This window comes from Ambystoma mexicanum, chromosome 14, assembly GCF_040938575.1.
Source record: "Ambystoma mexicanum isolate Mex_15411 chromosome 14, UKY_AmexF1_1, whole genome shotgun sequence".
Taxonomy (NCBI): Eukaryota; Metazoa; Chordata; class Amphibia; order Caudata; family Ambystomatidae; genus Ambystoma; species Ambystoma mexicanum.
In genome coordinates this window covers 549908622-549934663 of record NC_090940.1, presented here as the reverse complement: position 1 = coordinate 549934663, position 26042 = coordinate 549908622, and the positions used below count along the sequence as shown (strand labels likewise).

At 45.9% G+C, this 26042-nt stretch overlaps 1 protein-coding gene and 1 pseudogene across 3 annotated transcripts in view; one reads left to right on the top strand and one right to left on the bottom strand.

The window, feature by feature from the left end:
• STON2 (stonin 2) overlaps positions 1 to 26042 on the bottom strand; it is a 991146-nt gene that overhangs the window by 267664 nt on the left and 697440 nt on the right. The window lies entirely within an intron of this gene.
• LOC138527649 (U2 spliceosomal RNA) lies at positions 22387 to 22454 on the top strand (annotated as a pseudogene).

Genomic DNA, 26042 nt, shown 5'->3' with positions numbered 1-26042 from the left:
TAGAAGGTCCGGGTACCACTTTCTCCTGGCCCAATCCGGGGCAATTAGGATCATGGTTCGCCAGAATCTTCTCAACCTCCTGATCATTTGAGGAATGACAGGGACCGGTGGGAACGCGTACAGAAGCGGAAACTCCCAGTCCACTATGAACGCGTCTCCCAGAGCTCCTCTCGGGGGAAATTCCCTTGAGCAGAACAGGTCGCATTTCCTGTTTAGGCTGGTGGCGAACAGATCTACCTGAGGGGTTCCCCAAAGGGCGAAGATCTCTTGAAGGACTTCCTGAGCTAGCTCCCACTCGTGGGAGACTGTGTTCTGCCTGCTCAGAGCGTCCGCTGTCAAGTTCTTCTCTCCGGCTAGGTGAACTGCCGATAGAGGGATTCCTTCTTGGATTGCCCAAAACCAGAGCTGCATCGCCTCTCTGCACAGGGGTAGTGATCCTACGCCTCCTCTTTTGTTGAGGTAATGCATGGCCACCGTGTTGTCCGTCATTATCAGGACGTTCTTCCCTTGTACAGCTGGCAGGAACGCCTTCAGCGCAAGTCTGATGGCTCTCAGCTCTAACAGGTTGATGTGTAGTCTGGACTCCGATGGAGACCAACGACCGCTGATGGTCAAGTCGTTGGCGTGGGCTCCCCACCCCGTGAGTGAGGCATCCGTGACTACTGTTATCTCCGGCCAGGGTTGCCAAAACTGTTCTCCTTTCAGAATGTTCTCCTGACAGGCCCACCACTGAAGGTCTCGAGCCACCCTGCCGGGAACCTGAAGAAGATCTGTCATTCTCCCTGAGAATTGTGACCACTGAGTCCTCAGTGCCCACTGGAGGGATCTCATTCTCAGGCGAGCCTCTGGCACTAGGAAAATGCAGGATGCCATGAGGCCTAGCAACCTCAAAAAGTCAAAGGCTGGGAGACGTTGGGCAAGCTGGAACTTGGTAACCATCTGTAGAATATCTTGAGCCCTCACCTCTGGTGGCGAGGCTTTTCCCAGGGAAGTATCCAGGATCGCTCCTATGAACTGGAGTCTCTGCGATGGTATCATTTGTGACTTCTTTAAATTGAGGGAGAAGCCCAGTCTGTGAAGGAAGTGGCACACGTGATTTAGCTGGATCTGAGCTTGTTCCGGAGAAACAGCCCTGATCAGCCAATCGTCCAGGTAGGGGTAGACGTGAATCCCTTCCCTCCTTAGACTTGCAGCCACTACCGACATTAACTTGGTGAAGACCCTCGGGGCGGAGGTCAGCCCAAATGGCAGCACTCGAAATTGATAGTGAGAGTTGCCAATTGCGAACCTCAGGTATTTCCTGTGTTTGAGATGGATAGGCACATGGAAATAAGCGTCCTGAAGGTCCAGAGATACCAACCAGTCCTGGAACTGAAGGGCCTGGAGGATCTGAGAAAGAGTGACTATCTTGAATTTGCCTTTTTTGAGGAATTTGTTCAGTTCTCGCAAGTCCAAGATGGGTCTCAGTCCTCCGTCTTTCTTCGGAATGAGAAAGTAAGGGGAGTACCAGCCCTTGTTCCTCTCCGCTACAGGTACCGGTTCTATGGCACCTTTCTCTAGCAGGTCCAAAATTTCCTGCAAGAGGAGCGGATCTGGAGCTTTCTGAGAGCTGATCCCCGGTGGATGACTCTGAGGTATACGTAGGAAAGGCAGGCAGTAACCTTGGGCAACTGTTTCCAATGCCCAAGCATCTGACGTGATAGCCTGCCATACCGCCAGATGTTGAGTCAACCTGCCTCCTACAGGTGTCCTGTGAGGGGAGTCCTCAGAGTGGTTTTGGGGCACCTGCTGTTTTAAAGAGGCACCTGCTGTTGCTGCGGCTTTTGAATATCTACCCCGTCCACCTCGGGTAGTTCTTCTTTGACCCCTTTAAGCCGGTCGTCCTCTACCTCTTCCGAATGCGGAGAAGAAGCGAAAGGACTTGCCCCTCGCAGAGGTTCCTGTGGGACGAAAAGGAGTCTGACGGATTGCAGCTCCTAGGGATTTTGCTGCTGCTTTTGAAGTTTGCAGTTTCTCTAAACTGTCATCCGCCTTTTTCCCGAACAAAGAAGAGCCATCGAATGGCATGTTCAAGAGCCTGGCTTGCACATCTGGGGCAAAACCCGACTTTCTCAACCAAGCGAATCTCCTGGTTGATGTACTTGCCGCCATTGCTCTGCTGATACTGTCAGCCGAATCAATGCCCGTCTGGAGGGATTCGCACATAGCGTCTTTACCGTCCTGTATAATATTCAGGAACGCATCCCTTTCTTCTCCCTCCGGGATGCAGTCAGCCGCTGTAGAAGCACACTCCCAAAGTGTATGGCTGAACCTAGCAAGGGTGCAAGTAGCATTAACAGACTTTAACGCCATGCTACATGCTGAAAAGACTTTCTTTGCCATAGCATCATATTTTTTATCGTCCCTGTCCTGTGGGACTGTAGGATAAGCCGTCTTGACATCGGTAGAGGATGCTGCTTGTACCACCAGACTTTCTGGGGATGGGTGTTTAGACAAAAACTCTGGGTCTGTGGAAGATACCCTGTACTTTGTAGACAGTTTTTTATTTACTGCTGGCATTACATCTGGGGTTTCCCAGTTTGTCATGATCTTTCTCTGAAGAGCTTTATGAAAGGGCACCACAGGATCCTCTTGTGGGCCTTTGTCAAGAATATCCGTGAGGTCATCTTGTTGGAAAGATTGTGAAGGTGCAGACCACCCCATGAACTCTGTAATCCTGGCCATTAAGGCTCTGTAGGGGGTTTCAGCATGCTCCCCCGGGTCTGGCTTAGCAAACTCCACCTCAGGGGAAGTGTCTAACCCACTTGCCTCATGTAAAGAATCATGAAGATCCTTTAATCTGCGCTCTTCAGAGGAAAATTCCTCTCTAACTGGGGTTACAGGTCCCTGTAACTCAAATGTGTCTTCGTGTTCAGACAAATCACCCTCTTCTAAAATTGAGGATATAGTTCTCAATTGTTCTGAACTCATAAAGGGAGTAAATCCCATTTCCAAGGCATAGGGTGCCGAACTTGTCATTATTGGCCTCGAAAACGTCGATGTCGTTGACGCCGACGTCGAAGGCTTCGAGCGTGGCGTCGAAAACAGAGGTGGAGGCCTCGAGGACCTCGACAGAATTGGAATTCTACTCGACAATATCGAAGCCATCGACGTCGAGGGCCTGGGGATAGTCACTGGATGTGTGGTAACCGTGACTTTTCTTGGCGTCGACGCCGGTGTCGAGGCCGGCGTCGAGTCGACAGACCCGTGTGTCGAAGGTCCCCTCGACAACGGCGTCGAAGACATCGACCTCGACGTCGACGGAACCTTCGAGGAAGGTTTGGAGGTCATAGTCCTGCTCGAGGGTTCGAGACGCGCTCGAGAGGTTTCTTTCGCCGGGTACTGCGACTCGCGGCGTTTTTGACCTTCGGGTCTTTCGACCAGAGCATCGCTCTCGGCAGTCTTCGAGGGGGTCGAGGCCGCTTTCTCGAAGACGCTCATCATATTCTTTCGGAATTCCTCCCATTCAGCCCGGGAACTATGTTTCGTGGGGCAAGGGATTCTTTTTGGCGAAATAGAGGAAGAGGAAGACGGAGAAGGGGATCTTCGACGTCTCCTCTTCGAGTGCTTCGATCTCGAGGAGTGATGAGACCCACTTCCGAGACCTGGAGCGCGAATGGTGATGAGGAGACGAATGTCTCGACTTCGTCGACGAAGAAGAAGCTTTAAAAGTCTTACCTTTCTCCAGCTTCCCCCTACGCTCCTTCAGGGCCTTAGCTGTCATGGACATACAGTCCTCGCATTCCGAACAATGGTGTTCAGCTCCCACACACCACAGACAAATTCTGTGAGGATCGGTCAACGACATCTTTTTCCCACAATCTCGACATTTCTTGAAGCCGGATCGAGGAGTTGTCGGTTCCGACGAGGAAGCCATCGAGTACGGATCGAATAACTCGAGGTAAATAGGATTAATCTGACTAAGAACTGAGCAACGGTATTCCGAGGCACTGAGTGAGCGCGGAAAAACGGAACTGAGCAACGGACGCTGCGCGCGGCATTTATAGGCAGGATGACGTCGACGTCGATACGGCGGCTGTCGAAGGACATCGACTCGGAGGACGTCGACGCGCAGCGCCCTCTAGAGAAAAAAATTTCCGAGGCCAGCACAGCTGGAAGGAGATATCTAAGATGAGGAATACGTCGGAGGACACAATCCCTTCGAAGTAAAGTTCTAAGGTATTTCCAGCTCGGGCTTAATCTTCAGCTTCTTTTCCCCAAATGTCAACAAGTTCACAACAATGTTCAAGTTCCCTTCTTTTGCACTTAAAGTAATACAGTTCTGCACCTTTGTAAATGTCAGGATGCCATTCCCCAAGTTCAATATAGTTCCAAGGCAACACGTCTCAGGGTTCCTTTCCACAAGTTCAATGTAGTTCCAGGGCAACACGTCTCAGGGTTCCCCTCCTCAAGTTCAAATATCAAAAGATGTTACAAAAAGAAGTATCTTGAAGCTTTGTCTTTAAACTGAGTTTCATTAATTATTTACAGTTCATACTTCCCCAAGTGTTTTATGCACCAATGGTAGATTTCCTTTTGACACAATAGCAAACTTCCTTGTTAGCATATACAGGTTCTCTGGTCTAGGCGCAGTTGTTTAATTGCCAGATCCACCCATTACAGGTCACACAACCAGGAACTTTCCATTCACTTTCAGCAGTTCCTTATTTAACCTGTTGGAGTTCTCTGGTCTGGGTGCAGTTGTTGGATTGCACGATCCACCCATTACAGGTCATGGAACCAGGAACTTAAGTTCTCTTTAAGTAGTGCAATATTCAACTAAACAAGTGGTTTCTTAAATGCAACTCCACAACTTCAATAAACAAGTGGTTTTTCAAATGCAGCTCCACCACAAGCACTTGGTCAGCCTTGACTTCAACTCTACAGTCAGAGTCCTGCATCCAACTTAGTTCCCTATTTTCTTTCTGTACACGGTTCAATATTAGCAAATTTAATTTGTTATTTGCATATTTGGTATTCAGTGTTAGCAGTTTCGTGCAATTCAACATTCAAAATGAGCAGTTTTGCCCTTCCTTTCACTTCGGTATTCAATAAATGCAGTTTTTGCTCGTTTCATTCAGTGCAGTATGCAATAAATGCAGCTTTGCTTGTTTCATTCAGTTCGGTATTCAATACATGCAGCTTTGCTTATTTCATTCAATTGGGTATTCAATAAATGCAGTTTTGTTTATTACATTCAGTTCGGTATTCAATAAATGCGGCTTTGCTCATTTAATTCACCTCAGTATTCAATAAATGCAGCTTTGCTGGTTTCTTTCGATTCGGTATTCAATAAATGTAGTTTTGCTTGTTTCATTCAGTTCAATATTCAATAAATTTGAATGTTTCTTACTTTCGTGGACCGTTACTATATTCACTGTCCCTTGGAGCGCCCAGGTGGTTCCATTGTCCCCCACACATATCAGGACCCGGCAGCTCCTCTTGGTGGCTTTTATTCAAGTGGGAAAGCCTGTTCGCCGGGTGCTGTCTTCAGCACACACCGGCCTCCGTGCGCAACTCTGCCTCCGCTCCACGGCAGCGCCTGCTGGCCGCCTACCCTTACGATGGTTCCCTGTCCTGCACAGTCCGACCGGAAGGACTCTCGGGATCTTTGTCAGTGTCTTGGCTTCTCCCTCTCCAGCAAGGCTCTGGGTATTAAAGTAATCTCTGCCCAAGTGCCCCACGTCTCTCCTCCTTCTGCTGCTTCTGCTTCCCCACATGCTTCTGCACCCCACCTTTTATACACCTGTGGTCAATCAATGGGCTGCAGGTGAGTTCCATCAACCAATCCTGCCTGACTTTGATTAAAAGGACATGTTCGCATATGCGTTTCCCCTTCTTCCAGTGATATTCAAAGTAATCCAAATGCTATCGCTATATAGGTGCAAGATCATTATCATAGCCCCGGCGTGGAGGAAGCAAACCTGGTATTCGAATCTCCTTCACCGAACGCAGGGACGCCCCATTCCACTGGGTTGAGCCCCAGACTTGCTCTCACAGAACAGTGGGCAAGTCCTTCACCATGATACATGATCCAGGATCCCTGAATCTCAACGCATGGCTCCTGATTTCATAGAGTTTGGCCACACACCATTACCTCATGACTGTAAAGAAATCCTAAAGCCAGCAGGGCGAAGTCCTCAAACAGGTACTATGAATACAAATGGACTTGTTTCTGTAAATGGTGCACCCAAGAATAGGTAAATCCTCTGAAAGTCACCTTGCACTGTTTGTTGCATTGCCTATGAAAGCTTGCAAAGGAGGGCCTGTCACACTCGTCCATTAAGGTGCACATAGCCGCAATTACGAGATATAATAGAAGGGAGGACCCCGCCCTGCTCTATAGTTCATGGGTTGTCAAGCATTTCATGAGAGGGTTTTGTTGTACATATCCACAGAAGAAGAAGATGCCACCCCAATGGAGTTTAAGTATTGTTTTAGCAGCACTCATGAAGTCTCCGTTCGAACCCATGGCTACAGTGCAAATCAGATAGATGTTGTGGAAGGTGGCATTCCTACTGACAGTTATGTAATATTTAAGTGATTTTGAGGACAAATCCATGTTTCATTCCTAAAGTACTTACAGACTTCCATGTACAGTCGGAAATAGTCCTGTCTACTTTCTTTTCTAAGCTGTCAACTGCGGTGGAAAAAGCCCTACATGCCATAGACCTCCGTAGAGCCATTAAGTTCTATCTGGACAAAACAAAATCATTTATACTCACGTCCCAACTATTTGTAGCTTCTGGACCACCAAACAAAGCCAAAGGCATCTCCAAACAAGGCACAGCCTAGTGGGTAACGTCAGCAATATCTAGATGTCATGCAGAAGCAAAGAAGCCCTTGCGCAGATGCTTTCTAGAAAGGAGAACTACAAAAAACAACAAAGACATATTTTGGGGAATTTCCCAATGAAAGGGATGGCTGGTGCCTTCTGAGCCACCCCCCACCATAGGCCCTTGTGCAATGTTCACTGTTACTGTTTGTACAGTTCAGGCACCAACAAAGGTCTTAGTGGTGGGGAGAGGTGACAATCTCCTTGGAATCGTCACAGGAGCCTCAGTGCATCTGTCAGTAACTTTGCCTGACACAAATCCCTTGGAGAAGCCGGTAGATTTAGCCTCTTTCTTTTTAGCCCCCTTGGAGGGATCCTCATTCAAGAGACCTGTATTAGTACTAACATGGGGATCCTTGGACTGCTGTCCAGTCTTAGACCCTGAGCGGTGAACCTCAACGTAGCCCCCAGAATTCGCCTGAGAGCGGGGAACCTCCAAAGAATCACTGGCAGCCAAAGAATCACAGGAATACCTTGTTAATGAAAACAGTATGAGAAAGGAATCCCTCAGCTGAGATGACCTAAAGAGAAGAAGACTATTGGCCTCCTGATTCTTTTATGCCTCCTTGAAGTCATTCAGATAATGAGTAGGAGGCCTGGTCCTCCTAATGCCTCAGGCAACGAGCGGCAGAGTGCACCAACACCACAAAGCAGCAGCAGCTGCACTGGTCACACAAATGCTCTGGATACAAACACTTAAGGAACAGTGAATGAGGGTCAAAGGAGGGCACCTACCTGCATAAGTGAGGCACCAAGTTGCCACCAGTGGCCAGAAGGAAGAACAATGGAGAAAAATAATAAAACAATTAAAAAAGAAGCGAGGGAAAGAAGATAGTATGAAGAAGCGCTAGCACAGAAAGCTCCATCCACTCCAACATGGTGGATATGACAGAGAGGGCAGGGGCTGAGTGAGGCGCCTGGACGGACAGGGCCATGTGCGTTAACACACACAGACATCTTTTCCAATCAAATTTGAGGGACTTCTGCTGCACAGAAAAATGGCTCCTGTCTGTTTCCCACATGGAAGAACTCTCACAGGAATGGAGGAAGGGGTATGGGATTTCAAAGTAAGAGAAAATAGCAGAACCACACCCTGGCATACAGAATAACACCATACAGGCATACTGAGAACCGATCTTTCCTAATGGGCCGTAGGCTGTAATATTGGGCAACAACCCTGCATGTTAGTATACTAACATTTGACATTTCCGTCTGTATATTGGGGAACACTCTTGCACATCAGGCAGCACGCTCGAACATTGTGTGGCAGTATAGCATCCCTGTGGCCCATGTATTAGCACTCCTTGCTTACTAAGCAGGTCATTGTGTATAAGGCATTACCTGTGGCACATAGGGTAGCATCAACTACATACTTAGCAGAAAGCCGAAGTTGATCACAGTAGGGACTACTGTGCTTGAAGTCCATAGTTCTACTTTACTTCATGCATGCAATTCAAAATGAGGAAAGGGAAAATACGCAGCCCAGACTACAGGCCCACTCCCAGTTCTTTTCTATTTGCACTGTAAATTGGCCATCTTATTGCACACTGGGAATTAGAGAAAGCCACATAGAGGAAAGGACATTATGAAGTAGAAATAGAGTAGTCACTAAAGTGAGAAACGTTTACTTATGCCTACTTCCTGTCTCCTTTCTTTCATACGTAAGAAAGACTTCTAAGCATAGTAATAAACGGGAGGGTGGCAGTCTTTCAGAAGCTTCCATCCAACTAAAAATGTTACAAAGAACTTCCAGAAAAAAACTATCATCAGCCCTCAAGCTCAAGTCTAATAAGTAGTGTTTACAAAAGTCGAGTGGAGAAGCCCAAATCGCTGCTTTACAGATATCCTCCAAGAGTAGCCAATCCGGAATGAGGGATTTGGGGGGATAAGACTGACCACAGGAAAAATAAAGTTGTGTGTTGTTTGGGTGAGGTCAAGGGGGGAGAATGTTGCTGACCAAGAAACCAGCAAGAGGAAGCAAGGGGAAGTGTAGTATTGGTTAGTGAGTGCAAGTGGCAATGCGATTTGAGTGTGTTTGCAAGGGGAGCGAGTGTATAAAGAAAGGAAGTGTAGAGAGTGAATAGTAAGTGAGTGTGAGGTAGAGGAGGAAGTAGTAGTGTGGAGGAGGGAGTAGCTGTGTAGAGAAGGGAGTAGCTGCGTGGAGGAGGGTGATAGTATTGTGAACAGAATAGTAACATCAAAGGGTGGAGGTGAGGATTACAAGGAGTGTGAGACATTGACCGGACAAGAGGAGGAAGACACAGGGAGTAGAACGAGGGAGAGGCAGGCAAAGTTAGAAGTAGGAGAGTAGTGCTAGAGGAACATCAGATAGTGAGAGAGAGAGAGGAACACTTGGGCATGATAGAAATTAGACCAAGACGGACAGAGTGAGTGGCTATAAGGCACAACCTAATACCACTTTAGATTATTAACACCTGCACAGGGTAGGGATAGTCTATGTAGTCCCCCTGAAATCGATTAGATATAGGAGGCATCTTGCTTTTAGGTCCTCTATCTCAGCAAAATATAGTGCCTAGACAGTAGGGTGGTCAAAAATCTACTAACCTAGGATTATGGATGCCTGGGTTAGGGAGGAGTTGCTTTTCTACACATGAGAAGAGCCCCATGGGTCCCTTAGAAATGTAATCAATGAATGTCTGTATTTAATTATATACAGAAGGAACAATGCTCTTTTGATCACAAAAGGTAGTACAATAGATAAGAAATTGATTTTACTAGAAGCAGTGAGCTTCTTACAATGGGGTGAGTTTGTTCTGGCTGTGGAGGGGAGTAAATGAAACAGTCACCGGGGACAATGCATAAGTGCGCATACATAGATTAAGGACAATGAACATTGGACATTTTTAAGTGCAGGTATGCAGTATGGCCAGCTGTGAACGGGATGTGACCATGATGGTTGAATTGCTGAAGTGGAAGTTTGTTTGTTTGTTTGTTTGTTTATTTGATATAGCGCGAAACCAAACCCGCAGGTAGCCGGGCGCAAACATTACAAGGATACTTGAGAACTTAGTAACAGTGAACACACAAAAATAGGCAAAAGGGACGGTTCTACAATATTATAGTCAGCAAGTGCTTATACAATTAATGCAGGTGTAGGAAGCAAAGGAAATAGGTCATAGGACAGTTAAATAACGCTACAGTCTGAGTAAAGTTGTGCAGTTGAATGCCAGGTGGCGGGAATCATGAGGGAGCTAAGAAGTAGGAGTAGTAGTCAACCAGAGTTAGTGTTCCCAGTGGGGTCCAGTGAAGTGGCTAGGTACTAGCAGTGGAGGTTGGGGTCTCTGGAGGTCCTAGGGGACAGGTTAGCATAGTTGGCATGCTGGTAATAAAAACCCTCGAACCATCTAAGACTTGGAGTATTTCTTGAGCCATCATTGACAATAAATACATGCCATTTTTATGCATGATTTATATTAATTCTCGTATTGTCCATAGTACTTATTGTTTATTGATTTATATAGTGACAGAATGTACTATTGACATATATCTGGCCTCCTTTAATGTGTTTTAATAGCTTTTGACAACTAACGATTTGTTGCCGAGACCTTTCAAACATGTACCAGGAATTTTTCTGTAAGCGATCTGAGCTTTGCGAGTGAGGTTGTTTACAGTCATCACAAGTTGAGTGTGTGTCTTAATACTATTGTAAATCCTGAGATCTATTCAAGTACATTATACTTTATCAACAGCATTTTATTTATTTAGCTGTTTGTGTAGTAACAGCATGCAGAGAGAACGATTTTGTAGCACCAGTTAGGGGGATCAGAGCAAGAAGGGATAGGAGCAAAGGGTAAGTGGAAAGAGGAAGATGGGAACTGCACTGCAAGCCCTGAAGTGATGCCTTGCGTGTATAATTATTGAAGGTCAAAGTGAAAGGTAGAGGGAAAATTACAAGAGGCTGAATGCTTGTAATGAAGGAAAAGTGGATGCATGCATGATCTAATTTACAAAGAGGTTAGGGTGTCTCACATTGCTCCTGGGGCACAAACTACATGATGTGTGCTCCTGTATTTGAGGTTATGTCAAGCTTGTGACACCATCCCACACCTTAACCCCTAGTGATGAAGCCGGATCATCACCTTAGTCCCTGTCCATGAAAGTGTTTCTGCTGCCCAGGGTAGCTAGTCTACCAGCCTTAGACTGTGACAGCCAGTGCCACGAGCTGCCTAGAGGAAGTATGAAAAAAAGTATGAATACAAATGAAAGTAGAAGAGGGGCCTGCAATGGAACAAACTACCAATGACATGGCTGATTAATCAATGTTGGGACCAGATTGGAGTGAGGCACTTCAGCAGCTGAAAGAAAACCCACATGCAAACAATCTTGAAAAGTACCAGAATTGGGAGTACTAAAAATAAGGATCAGGAGGAACGTGGCAGCTCAGAAGGGGGTCAGTGTGGAGGACCCTGCAATCCCTGGGAAGACAAGTATTAGAGCAGAGTAAAGCTGACCACCTGTACTCTAAAACCTTTCTAAGTGTAAATGGCACCATATCCTTCCTGAGTGAGAAAAGCACTATAGTCCTTAGAGCCAAGAGTGGCAAAGTAACCCTGATAGTGGGAAGGACCAGTTTTTGTTATTTAGAGGAAGACAGAAAGAGGGCGGGAAAGCACAGCCAAGATGTCCAGATAGTATGCCAGAAATGGGATACCCAGTCCACTCCCCCCCACTTCTGAAGAAGGAATCACCCTATGTTGTGCCTAAAACCCTAGATGCATTTATCAAACCCCTTCCTGTGTAAACCAAATAAAGTAAGGTTAACCCCACCTTGTAGAACGCATGTTTCTTGTCGATCCTTCATAGCTTACACCCATTCTGTGATCTTGCCAAAGTGGTAGCACAAGTAGGAGGGCTTTAGCACCTCTGGCAAATGTTAACGACCAATCGGGTTGCTTGAAATGTAGTCTGCTTCTATCAGTAAAAGACCATGTTTCAGCCAAGCCGAGAGCCACTATTGGGCTCCCTGCTACCCCCTTTACTCACTCTCCTCCATCACCACTATCAATAGAGAAAATTAAATAAACCTCGCTGTCCTCAGGATTTCCCGGCCATGCCTCCATCGCCACTTTCTTGGGCTCCCAAGAAATAAAAGGTGCTCTTTGCAGAGCTCCTTTAGTTTTTGTCATGGTAGCTATCTTTGAAGATGTTTTCCTTTCTTGGTTGACAGGTTTGTGCTCGATGTGTGAATCTCGAACAAAAAATCCATTGGCTTCACATATGTTTTGTCAGAGGCTAAAAGTAATTATGACCTGGGGCAGCTGTACTAGCTGGTAACTGCGCTGCTGCTCTTGCTGATGGTCATCATTTTGTTTGGGCTAGTGGTGAAAAAGAATGGCACACTTTATGCAAGTAACAAACGATCTCAATTTAGTGGCCAGGGTGATTTTTAATCAGTTGCTCTCCCTCCGTGTAGCATGACCAGAAGTTTCTCAAGCTGTAATGGTTCTTTTGATCACAGATTCATATTGGAGACATGGCACTCCCAAACCATAGTTCTTGTTATAATGTCGTGGAATATGAGAACATTTACTCCAGGCTCCGAGGTGTGAACTCAACTTGGTAATCATGAAAATTCAATCTGCGTTTCAAAATGCATTACAGGGTTCAAACACAATGATTCAATTAGCAGGATCGAAAACCAGTACCTGGGTGTCTTGCATCGCCCAGCAAGCAGGAGCTACAAAGGGGCACCAGAAACAGGTACACAGTGCACTGCAAATCCACCTGCCCCATGAGATGCAAACTTTACATTTTTGCCCCTGTTCACATGTGCATTAGATGTGCTCTTATTCTTCTTTATTAACATTCTCAAATACTTATAGTTAAATTCGAAGATTCATGTTGGCAAGGCACCAGGCCCAGGCCAAATGTTGCTCCTCGCCTTTCTTGGATTCACAATATCCAAGCTCATCTATGCTACAAGCTACAGCTAGATGTCTCCAGCAATTTCAAGCCTTTCTCCCCAGACTCCCACTAGTAGTTCAACATCATTTCTTCTTTTGCTAAGTGCTCAAGGAACTTTCCCGCCTAGTTCCATCATTGCAGCACTTTCTCAAACATTCATTCAATTTGGGAGCTTTGTCTCCCAACGTCCATTGATAGCAGTGGAAGAAATTCCATATAACAGGGTATTTGACCGATGTGCCTTTGTAATTTTTGTAAAACTTAGGGCTTCACCCTAGTAACCAAGGGTAATCCAGACATGGACCCCTTGTCTATGGTGCCTTAAAGAGGCTCAGCTTCACCTCACTGAGGAGGTCCAAGGAGGCCGAAACACGTGTCTGGGGTTGCTGATGGTACTCTTGTTCAGTGGTGCATTGCCTAGCATTTCAGTGGTTTATAGTGATTTTTTCAAATGGCATATTTTCGAATGCCATTTTCTCAGCACAATTTGGCAGAAATTCTTTTTTTCGAATGTTTATTTTTTTTAAAAAAAAATGTTTTAAATGGGGGATTCCCCCAAACCCTCTTTTTTTAAACACTTTGTTTTACTTAAGAAACAAAAAAAATAAATAAATAAAAAAATACATTCGAAAAAATAAAATTTGGCAAAATGTTTTCGACAAAATGGCGTTTCGAAAATAAGTTTTCGAAAAAATGACTGGATACCTATTTCAGTGCTGGACTGCCCTTGTGGGTGGGACAAAGACTGATATGCAAATGGATATTTCTCTTCTGCGAAGGGTGCATTGAGCTAAAACGTGGTTGTAGACCCTCCTGAGTGGAAACAATTCCATAGAACAGGGTATATGAGCCATGTTCGTTCTTAGTAGAGGGGCTTCCACACTCCTTTGTAATTCCGTTGATAGCAAATGAACGCTGATTCTTCTTTGTAAGTGCTCTAGAAAAATTCTCTCGCAGTTCCAGTACTGCGCATTAGGAACTTTTTCGCTGGACTCCCACTTAGAACATCCTGTACCAAATATGAGCTTTTGGACTCTCAGGCTTCTCCTGCTTCACTTCTCTCCTTTCCTCTCCTCTACGGAAGCACACCTGCCAATCTCTTCTCCCACCGTCTGGACCATCAACGCTTTGGACGCCTTGCATCGGTCTTTCATTCTCTTTCACTCTGCCTGATGTCAGAGTGTCTCCCCTGCCTCTCCTTTACTACATTCAGTAGACACTCCTCATTTGTACTCTGGTAGTTCTGCAAAGGCCCCACACCTGGCATGCTCTCCTCATCTAGGCTTATTTCAACCATACTGTTGATACATCTTTATGCCGATCTATACATTTCTATTGATGTGGCTTTTTATGGAATGTTATTTTAAGCTGTCTTGTATAGCACATCTCTGCCATTTTGTCAGCATCAGTGAATGTGGCCCTGCAAAAATAGAGCGGGAGCTGGTTGTTAGTTGATTAGCTGGGATGGCAGGTTCTAATTCTGAGTGGTGGTATGAAACTAAGTAGCTATTGGTGGACATAGTTTGGCTCTCCACTCTAGGTGAAACACACGCCAAAGGTCAGTTAATCGGAAGTCAGTACTGCGAGACTCGATAAGCTGTTGGTGTGTAATTTTGTGTGTTAGGAGCAGAGACATGAGCAGCAGTGGTGAGCCATTAAAGTGGCATCTTTGTAGGCAGCTTGCTGCCATGGATTGTGTGTGAGTAGTGTGAGATGATATAAGATGGAGGCTTGAGTGTAATAATTAGTACTACATTCGTCTTGACAACGTTCAAACAATAAATTGGATTCACCCACCTAAATTCTTCTCTTGTGCAGCTGTCCTCTGAGCAGGAAGAAAAATGGGGAAATACCTAGAAGCCCCTCTGCTGACCAGAACTGAATTATGCAGCCCGCCGTGGGACCTCCAGGGAAAACCCCCCGAAAGGGGAAAAAACCCTGTGCAGGGAAGAGTTGCTAGATTTCGAGGTGTCCAGTCAACAGCTTTCCTCGTCTGGTCTGAATGTGTCTTCTCTCAAGGAGGGCAAGGTTGTTCACCAGGTTCGTAAGTGCTAATTAGGATTAAAGAACAAGATCAGAGGTGAAATAGAATTCCCTAAAGAGGGAGCTATCCTAAATAGGAAGGAACAAAGTGGGAGCTCAAACTGGGAGTAGTGGCTTACCCTGATGAACAAATCAGAAGTCTCCAAACGACGGAGGATGTGGTCTTTGAGGAAAGATGCTAGAAGAAATCTGTCACGGGACTGCTACAGGGACCAAGGAACAGCGTGCTTTCAAAAACTGATAGTACAAGATCCCTGAATTGAAAATCTTACAGAGACTAATTTAGGACCACTGTTACACTTAGAGATGGAAGAGGTGAAGAGGTCTGTTTTGGAAGTTTGCAGTAACCAGAGGCGAAGCAGGCGCAATCCCCAGAGATTGAATTAGCGATCTGACGTCTGGAAGTATAGAAGGAATAATGATCAGACAGAAAAACTACCCCTATTCTCCCGCTGCCTTGATTAGTGAGAGCTGGGATACTAGACTACAGATGGGACCTACCCGATTGCTGTGTGCTGGTTGTCAGGAGCGGCGTCTCCGTGACGCCGTGAAAGTGAAAGTCGCTGTGAACGATCCTTCGTTTTCCCAGCCCCGCGCTAAGAAATTAATAGAAAACACAGATAGATGATGACCACAAACAGGGAGTCCCTTGACCTAGTAAAGAAATGGTTCTAAAGAGTTTTTAGGAAATAAGGAAACAAACTCACGGAGTGTGGCTAGTCTCGCTGGAGAGTAGCAACGCACTGGATTGCCGTCTGTGTATCCAGATAAGTGTTGCGCGCGTCAGGAGGCAGGATTCCCAGCACATCGGCGGCTGTTGGGAACACTAGCCCGCTGCCGGCAAACTGAAACTCCTCCATGTTGTAAGGAGGAAGAGGACCCGGTGCAGTAGTATCCTCGTATTGCGCTATCTTATAGATAGCATTTATCACAGTATGCCCCCTCCTAAGAATATCACCCTCTGGTTTGTTCGGATGCTTTAGATGAAATTTTCGAACTAGTCGTGGGGCATGAACTGCACTGTGCGATTCCCAAGTTCGATCTGAAGGGGAGTACCCCTTCCAGTCCACAAGATATTGAACTCTCCCATGGTGGAGTCGAGAATCACAAATACCGGATACTTCGTATTCCGATCCTGAAGATCCTTGTACCGGAGGAGGACGAATCGAAACCTTAGGATGAAATGTACTCCGGACATCTGGTTTCAATTGAGAGACGTGGAACACCGGATGAATCCGGGACCACGTCATGGGGAGTTTAATTTTGAATGCTGCAGGGCCGATGGCTGAAATCACCCGAAATGGGCCCAGATATCTCGGTGATTGTTTTGAAGGTCGAAGAGGTCTAGGGAGGAACCGAGAAGACAACCATACCCAATCCCCGGGGTTGATGGCAGGAGTATGTTGGCGATCTGCAAATCTCTTCACTCTTTAGAGCCTTCGTGGCAGCTAGATGACCCTGATGTATCGGTGCCATCAGCTGATCCACGTCTGGAAATTTGACAATCGAGTGTTTGCTTGTGGGAAAGATGGTCGGATGAAATCCGTATGAACAAATAAATTGTGAGGTTTTGCGTGAGGAATGATAGGAATTGTTGTATGCGAATTCCGCCAGCTGTAAAGAATCTGACCAGTTATCATGTTCTGCTGAAATGTAATTTCTCAAATACCCTTCCAAGGTCTGGTTAAGCCTTTCAGTCTGCCCATTGGTTTGGGGATGATAACCAGAACTTAAAGCTCGTGTGATTCCTAATATTTTGCAGATCTGTTTCAAATACCTAGATGTGTACTGTGACCCTCTGTCGGAAATGATGACTTCCGGTAATCCATGCCTGGTAAATATCTTGTCAATGAACTTTCGTGCTATCTGAGCAGCAGACGGAAGTCCCTCGAGTGGTTCAAAATGCGCCATCTTAGTGAAAGTATCGATTATTACCATAATGGCGGAATGACCTCTCGAGGGGGGCAGATCCACTACGAAATCGGTGGAGATGATTTGCCATGGCCGAGAGGGGATTGTCATTCTTACTAACTTCCCTAAGGGATGCGATCGGGGACTCTTAGTCTGCAGACACATGATCGACGTATTGTTGCACGTCGCTTCTTAATGAGGGCCACCAGAAGTAATGGGAGATCAATTCGCAGGTGGTATAGCGTCCTCGATGTCCTGAAGATTTAGAGTCATGACACCACTTCAAAACTTGTTTTCGTAGAATATTTGTAGGTAAGAAAATCTGAAGACCATGAAAATAGCAGCCATCTTTCTTGGTCAGAGCTTTTTGTTGAGCCAAAGAGAGTCTCTTCAACGCCGACGGACCAGATTGTTGTTCCAGGCGTTTCCAGAATTTGAGGGGTTTGGTTATTTTCAGCATAGAGCAAGAAAACATAGGTTCCGATCTGAAAGGACTCAATGGTGTAGGGTCCTTTCTTGATAGAGTGTCTGCCTGCAAATTGTTCTTCCCAGGAATAATGGAGAAGAGAATTCGAAAAGGGGAGAAAAAATGGGCCCATCGAGCCCGTCTGCTATTGCAGGTTTGTGCATATTGTAAAATGCGCAGGTTGTGGTGATCTATTCTAACTTCAACTAGAGTAACAGCCCCTAGTAACAAATGTCTCCATTCTTCAAATGCTCTTTTAATGGCCAACAGTTCCTTTTCCAAAACCGTATAGTTCCATTCAGACGGAGATAATGTTTTAGACAGGTAAGCTATGGGTCGTTCATGACCCTGATCATCTTTTTGTAACAGGACTGCCCCTAAAGCATGTTGGGAGGCATCGGTTTCGATAATGAATCCCTGATTTTGATCGGGGGTCTTCAATATGGGAGCCGAAGTGAACAGAGTCTTCAGTTCCTCAAAAAATTCTTGAGTGACAGTGGTCCAAACATAAGGAACTCCTTTCTTTAGCAGGTTCGTTAAAGGAAGGGTAAGAAATTAGAAGTTTGGGATAAAGCACCTGTAAAAATTGGAAAATCCCACAAATCGCTGGATCTCTTTACAGTTTGTAGGCACAGGCCATTCCTTGACAGCGGACACCTTTGCTGGATCCATAGCAATCCCTTGGGCAGATAAAATGTAACCCAAATAGGTCACCTGAGGTTGATGGAATGAGAATTTCTCCATGTTACAATACAAATGGTTTTGATGTAGTCGGCTCAGGACTTCCTGGACATGGATCCTGTGATCTGGAAGATTGTCAGAAAATACTACAATATCGTCTAAATAGACAATTACCAAATGAAGGAGAAGGTCAGAGAAAAGGTGGTCCATGAACCTTTGAAAAACTGCGGGGACGTTCGATAATCTGAAGGGCATCACTTGATATTGAAAATGCCCGAAGGGAGTTCTGAACGCAGTCTTCCATTCATCTCCTTGTCTAATTCATATCAGATGATAGGCCCCCCCTTAAGATCTAGTTTGGTGTAAAGGTTAGCCCCTTGTACGGCTTCCAAAATATCCGAGATTAGGGGCATCGGGTATTTGTCTGGAATAGTGATCTTACTTAGACCCCTGTAGTCTATACAGGGTCTAAGCTCTGAGGAATTCTTTTTTGGAATAAAGAATAATGAGGCAGCTGCCGGGGATGTGGACTCAGTAATCAAACCGTTCTTCAAACGAGTGTTCAAATACTCCCGAAGGACTTCCCTCTCTGATTTAGAGAGAAAGTACATTCTGCCGAAAGGAAGAGGCTGCGCAGGAACTAGCTCTATGGCACAGTCGTCACGATGATGAGGTGGGAGTTGCATATATTCTGAAGTAGAAAAAACTTCCTCATACTCCTGATATTCCTTGGGGAGACCTGATATATAGTTGACCATCCTTGGGATCCGGGTTTCCCGGATGAATCCTTCGGGAGTCTCAATCTTCTGTTCTGGGCCCCCAACACAATGATCCACACAATACTCTGAACCCAAAAATAGTGAACCGGCTCTCCAATTGATAAAAGGATTATGCCTTCGTAACCACGGTAGCCCCAGAATAATGGGATAATGGGCCGCCCAGATTATGTCCATCGTAATCACCTCATGATGTGAAGCTATTGACATGGTTAGAGGATTTGTTTCGCTCATAATTGGATCCGATGTCAAGGGACTCCCGTCCACACTTTCGACTGGAATGGCTTCTGTCTTTGCCGAGCGGGGAATGTCTTTCTGTCTGGCCCAATGATCATCTATAAAATTGCCAGCAGCTCCACAATCCACCAGAGCTGAAACCTCAGACAGAATATGTTCTCAAAATCTTAAGGTTACCCTCAAAACCATCAAACCAGTCTGAGGGGAATTAAGACACAGGGAATTTTGCAATTTGTGTGAGGAACCTGAAACTTAAGAGGGTTCCCGAACCGTGGTTCCTCCTACGGTCGGGAGCTGGCGTTTCCCGACTTTCTTGGGGGGGCAATCGGACATTCTTGCACTGAATGTGTATGTGCCGCGCAATACATTCATAAATTGTGGGTTCTCCTTCGGGTACGCTCTTCTGCAGACAGTGGACCTCGAGGAGTCATGGTTCCCAATTGCATGGGTTCTTCCATACTGGATTTAGTTGTAGTGGGTAAAGACAGAGAAGGAAAAGGACGTAACACTCTTCCTTTTCTTCTTTCACTGTTCCGTTCTCTAATTCGATAGTCCAACTGCATCACTAGGGCCACTAATTCTGCTAAGGATGAAGGGCGAGGTACCCTAGAGACATCATCCTTCATCTCTTTGGAAAGAACTTTACGAAATAGGGTAACCTGGGCATCGTCCGACCAGGTGGTCTCACTTGCCATTTGTTTAAATCGGGTGATATAAGTTAGAATGTCTTGGTTCCCTGTCTTAGATCTAACAAATGTTCTTGAGAGGCTACCCTTAGTTCTTGTCTAGCAAACATCGTGCAAATGCCGTTACTGAATGCCGTATATGAGTCAAGAATCGGGTTATTAGAAGTGACCAATGGGGTGGAACAAGCTAAAGCAGGTCCTGACATTTGAGAAATCATGTAACCAACACGGTCTCTATCCGTATGAAAAAAAGCCTGTTTGAAAGCAAACTGCACAGTACAAGCATCCAGAAATTATTTTACCCGATGAGGGTTTCCATCAAACTGTCCTCTGGGTAATGCCCCCGGGGGAACTTCAGAGCACCGAGGAATCCTTCCACTTGCCACTTGTTGTGCTGCCTGCTGCTGAGCTGCCTGTTGCTGAGCTGCTTGCTGCTGGGCGGCTTGTTGCTGAGCTGCCTGCTGCCGATTCTGTAAGAGTGCTGCATTCTCTTGTTTGAGGGTTTGTACTTCTGACGTTAAAGATTGAACTGCAGCTATCAGCTGCTGGATTTGTTGGTCCACCCTATCCTGAGATGTGACCCAAAAAATGTTTGAAGCGTGCCAAAACGGCCTCTAACTGAATTCTCTTCTTTTGGGCGTTGCTATCTGTAATAATTAGTACTACATTCGTCTTGACAAGGTTCATACAATAAATTGGATTCACCCACCTGAATTCTTCTCTTGCGCAGCTGTCCTCTAAGCAGGAAGAAAAATGGGGAAATACCTAGAAACCCCTCCGCCGACCAGAACTGAATGATTCAGCCCGCGGTGGGACCTCCAGGGAAAACCCCCCGAAAGGGGAAAAAACCCTGTGCAGGGAAGAGCTGCTAGAGTTTGAGGTGTCCAGTCAACAGCTTTCCTCGTCTGGTCTGAATGGGTCTTCTCTCAAGGAGGGCAAGGTTGTTCACCAGGTTCGTAAGTGCTAATTAGGATTAAAGAACAAGATCAGAGGGGAAATAGGATTCACTAAAGAGGGAGCTACCCTAACTAGGAAGGAACAAAGTGGGAGCTCAAACTGGGAGTCGTGGCTTACCCTGGTGTACAAATCAGAAGTCTCCAAACGACGGAGAATGTGGTCTTTGAGGAAAGATGCTAGAAGAATTCTATCACGGGACTGCTACAGGGACCAAGGAACAGAGTGCTTTCAAAAACTGATGGTACAAGATCCCCGAAGAGAAAAGCTTACAGAGACTAATTTGGGACCAACGTTACCCTTAGAGAAGGAAGAGGTAAAGAGGTCTGTTCTGGAAGTTTGCATTAACCCGAGGCGAAGCAGGCACAATCCCCAGAGATTGAATTAGCGATCTGACGTCTGGAAGTATAGAAGGAATAATGATCAGACGGAAATACTACCTCTATTCTCCCAATGCCTTGATTAGTGAGAGCTGGGATACTAGACTACCGATGGGACCTACCCGATTGCTGTGTGCTGGTTGTCAGGAGCGGCGTCTCTGTGACGCTGTGAAAGTGAAAGTCGTTGTGAACGATCCTTCCTTTTCCCAGCCCCGTGCTAAGAAATGAATAGAAAACACAGATAGATGATGACCCCAAACGGGGAGTCCCTTGACCTAGTAAAGAAATGGTTCGAAAGAGTTTTTAGGAAATAAGGAGACGAACTCAAGGAGCGTGGCTGGTCTCGCTGGAGAGTAGCAACGCACTGGATTGCCGTCCGTGTATCCAGATAAGCGTTGCGCGCGTCAGCGGCTGTTGGGAACGCTAGCCCGCTGCCGGCAAACTGAAACTCCTCCATGTTGTAAGGAGGAAGAGGACCCGTGCAGTAGTATCCTCGTATTGCGCTATCTTATAGATAGCATTTATCACATTGAGTCAGTAAATTGGAGATAGAGAAGGGGATTGGTTCAGCGAAAATGAACCTTTTGGTTCAAGATTATTGTTGAAGTCATGTTGAAAATTTGAGTTGTCTTAGGGTGAACAGTTTTTATTGTTCCAATTCCAATGAAAGGGGCAGAGTGTGACTGGACTTAAAGAGTCTGATCTCTCAAACTTCTAGACTGAGGTATTGGGTGCAGTGCAGGGAGGCCGACCTGAAAGAGGCTGAACGCCCACATTCCTTGGCTGAAGCATGTGTGCGGATGCATAGCATGCTTGTGAGAGAATGCAGAGAAGGCTCCATCTAGATGATTTCTCCAAGAATGTGAGGTCATTTCGGTGATGTTGGTTGAAGTTGCTTAGCCTTAGTATGTTCATTAGAGTGCCATGCTAGTGTCTTATTGAATAGCCAGATTTTCAATGATTTTCTAAAAGCTAAGCAGTAATCCTCTATGTGCAGCCTTCTGTGGGATAGAGTTCCAGAGTTTGTTTAAGAGAGAAGAGAAGGTCTAGCCTCTATGGAATTTTGATTGCAACTTGTCACTGTTACTAATTGCGTATTACTGGATAGTACTGTTCTTGTAGTGGATGCATTTCCTCATGGTGGAGCGATGAACATTGCACAGGGTATTGAAATCAATCCTCCATTTGACTCAGGAACCAGTGTTGTGTCTGAAGGGCAGAGATGACTTTCAAGAGACTTCGTTGAAATGTCTTGCCTTTCACCCAGGTACATTACCCAGAGTGCTTGTTATATTCACATTCTGCATATTTCTGTGTTCTTTGCACAGGGGTGACGTTTTGTTTGTGTTTTTCTAGTACAGTTATATTGCATTTGGTGAGTTTAATGAAAGTATATACATTTTATAGAACCTTCATTGGATGCCCTAATTTAGATTAGAAAAGGTGGAACGTGATCGCTTCTCTGCCTTTTGGCTAAGATCAAGTGTAGTACCCGTTTGGGAATTTTTAAGGGGTCTCTATGAGTTCCTGAAGTTGTCTTGAAAAAAAAAAAAAAGAAAAGGTGGAATGTCAGTAACGGAGTAGGAAAGGAATCCAGGCAATCCCCTACTCGCTTTTAGAGAGCAGCAATTAAACAGGAAAACCGGCACCAGAAAATAAAGCAAGATACAAAGAAAAGCAAGCACACAGTATTAGATACAAATTAAAGTATTGAAATAAGAATGTCACAATGACCACAGAAGGGGGGCAGGGCCAAATGGCTGACGCAGGACAAAACACATAATACGGGAAAAATGAATGATTGGGTACAAGGATGTAAAACAAACTAATGCAGCATGCTTTTGAAACGAGCTAAAACCACATCACCTTTGATAAAGCTACCCTCAATGTTGTTGCAAAATACCATCACATGCAACACAAGCCATCAAAACCTTGGTACAAGAATACTTCACCTTTGAAATAAAAGATTACCATCACCTGTTTTTGAAAGACAGCATTACTTTTGATACAAATTACCACCACCTTTGCTAAGAAATGGAAAGTCGCCTTCGATACCTCTTATAACCTATAATATGAGGTATGCAATACAAATAAAGTTCAAGCACTGAACTTACTCAAAGACTCTTGTTGAAAATTGCAACAACCATGGAGTGTGTCACAGTTTCTCTTTTTTAAAGCAGATGTCCATGCGTTTTGAAGCAAATATTGACTAGATTGGAAAACGGAATGAAATCTAGTGATGCGGGCTCTGATAATAAGGGTGCAACAAGTCAACGGCTTGTCCATTTCATTTGGTGACTCATAATCCCGCTGCTGGTCCTCTACACCAGGGGGCAAAATGTGTCCTCTACGGGAGTCATTGGCTAGTGTTAATAGACTCTTGGTGAGTAGTAAATTGTGAGCTGTGTGCGTGTGCAGAATTGAGGTGGCGAGGGACTTTACAGGGCTGGCTATTAGCTTGCAGTTTGAAATGGTTTCCCCGGCTCCAAAGCCGACATCCACCTCTGGCAGCCGCACCTCTTCCCTTTCTCACACTGAGCTTCTCACCTTGTGTTCTCGAGTTGGCATTTTCTTCTGCAAGTTTGGCATTGCATCCCTTAGCAGCCAAGGAAGGTGAACACTCCCTAAACTGTTCGCCAGCAAGGCCTCGTGCACAGTTCAAATGAGCCTAAAGATGGTCCAGAAGTCACCACATTTGAATGAAGTGTTGCCAGACACGGTTACTTTCACAGGTGTGCTGGCAGTCAAACTGTCTGCCCCACCAAATTAATAACGCGCGCCAAGATCTAGCATACATCCTTTCACATGAGAATTCCGGCTGGCTGCTGCGCTCTCCGTTGCTATGCTACTGTACTGCTGGTAGAATAAAGCTCCTTTTTAATCACATTGTTTTGACAATGTGGGAGCATCGAATGGTAAATTCTGTATCGCTCGTGTCTCGCATCAGCATTCATGCATCAAACTTTAATTTGATAAATGAAAGAAACCGTGTGGTCCCTTTAACATTGCCAACAGCCTGTGTGCATTTAAAAACCAATCACGAAGAAAAGGAGGATACAAATATCTCCTGGGTGGCTGTAAACGAGGTGCACTGTCCAGGTATTCTTTCTAGTACGCTGCTGTTGCTCTAGGAAAGTTATGGGCTGACACTGTGGGGTAAAGCAGTGCATTGTCTGGTGATGAAGCTATTCGCACCTCATCACTGATCTTCAGTCAGTGAATTGACTGCTCGTCCGCATGGTAGCAAAGGAAATGGGGTATGGCAACCAGAACTCGTGTAATCCGCCCGCAAATCAAGTTCGGACATGATTTTGAGGCAAACTCAGCTTTTTTTTCTGAAGTGGTGTGCACCACAAAAAATAAGTTGCATAGATGCAAGAGCATCTTTCTGAGTAGTGTGCACCACCAAAAAAGTGATATATGTTGTGAGTGCTGATGCGGTGCACCAAGCAAAAATATAAATCACATAGCGCACAGCTAAAAATAATCACTAAATAATTTGGCCCTGCCTCAGACAGGCGCCAGACCCATTTATGTCCCACTCCTGTGGGCCAATCTGGTGATAGTAACTGTGATGATGGAAATGCATTAGAGGGACAAGGCCTCCATATCCTTGTCCTTTATTGCTTTATCATGTATGTTCTGTCTTGTTTTCTGCGCAGGAGTTCATGTGGGACTCCGGGCGGTGCGGCTCTTCCTCTATTTGGTTTGGTGAACAGACCCTTGGGATATCCTTATGTCACCCATAGGTGGCAGTGCGACCCTGTACTCCTAGTGTATGTTTTTAGGCACCTGTGTGTGGCCCACAGAACAGGGTACGGGTGGTGGTAGATCAGTGCTGAATTAATTGTTGCCCTGTCATTGGAATCGGTGGATTCCTGATAGGAAACAAGATGGCCCCCGTGGCCTCTTGCTTTCTATTGCCTGTTACCTTGTATTCCGGAAGTCCCGAGAGGCCCTGACTCTGTCCCTTCCCCCTGAATGGCTGTTGGGTGGAAGTTCCATATATGGTGTTGTGGGGAAGTCCAGCCCAGACCGGCTGGAGCCTTCCCAATGACTGTATGTTGTGGTTAACCCCGTGGGGTGGGACCTGGGTGAATGGAGTGTGTGACAAATACGCATTTCATGTTTTGGGTGTCTAGTATCTGGTGTTTGACACAATGACTGAGACAGCCCTGCCCGAAACTGGTATGAATGCAGTGTGTAGTGCTGAATGGCAGAGTACTTGTCCGAATCCACATTATATGTTGTGAGTGGCTGTATGGAGAAGAATGGCCATAATGCACAGTGCGCCTGATTGGCTGCCTGACTACTTAAATGCCCTTCTGAATGATTGGTTGCCTGAGTGTGAACCAGCAGATTGAATGGGAGATCAACAGTATATCTGGGGGCCTCTCACTGCTAGAAATCGTTCAGAAGCTGAAGTTGATACTTGAAGCTTACTCTCGAAGCCGAGTCAGAAGAAGAAGGTGAACCTGGCTAGGAGACCTCTTTCTGAGCTACGAGGAACCATCATGCACCAGCTGATCTTTGCCAAAGCTCCCTGGTAGACAGACCTACGAAAGGCTGCCGACCGGAGAAGGGGACCGCCGAGGAGAACAAAGAGAAGCACCGGACAGCCATCCACCATCGCCGACCGCCGCCGCCGACTGAAGCCGCAGTGCTCGCTTTGCCTAAGACATTTGATCCAAGGACTCCCTTGCTCATCCTCGTCGATTGCTTTCATCCTGCCGGAGAAAGGCAAGGGCGCTGACGACAGAGGAGAATACGCCGGTGGGTTTCCCGGCACCCGAAGACCTCAGAGATGCCGATGAAGCTACTGAAGCCAGCCTTGCTCACGTTCGCCGACGCCAGACGCCGACGACCTTGCTGGGCCAAAGTTCTTCACTGACTCTTTGCAGCAACAAACACTTGTCGTCGTGGTGCACCGCACGCCTCCGTTTGCAGGATGTTTTCGACCGATCGTCAATGAGCACCGCAAGAACCGAAGCTGCTGCCACTACGACAGTGTTCACCCTTTTTCCTCGTGGGATCTCGATGATCCGTGGATCCTGCCTTAAAAGGAGCCGCTCAAGAAGGATCCGTCGATGACCCGACAATTAACTCTGC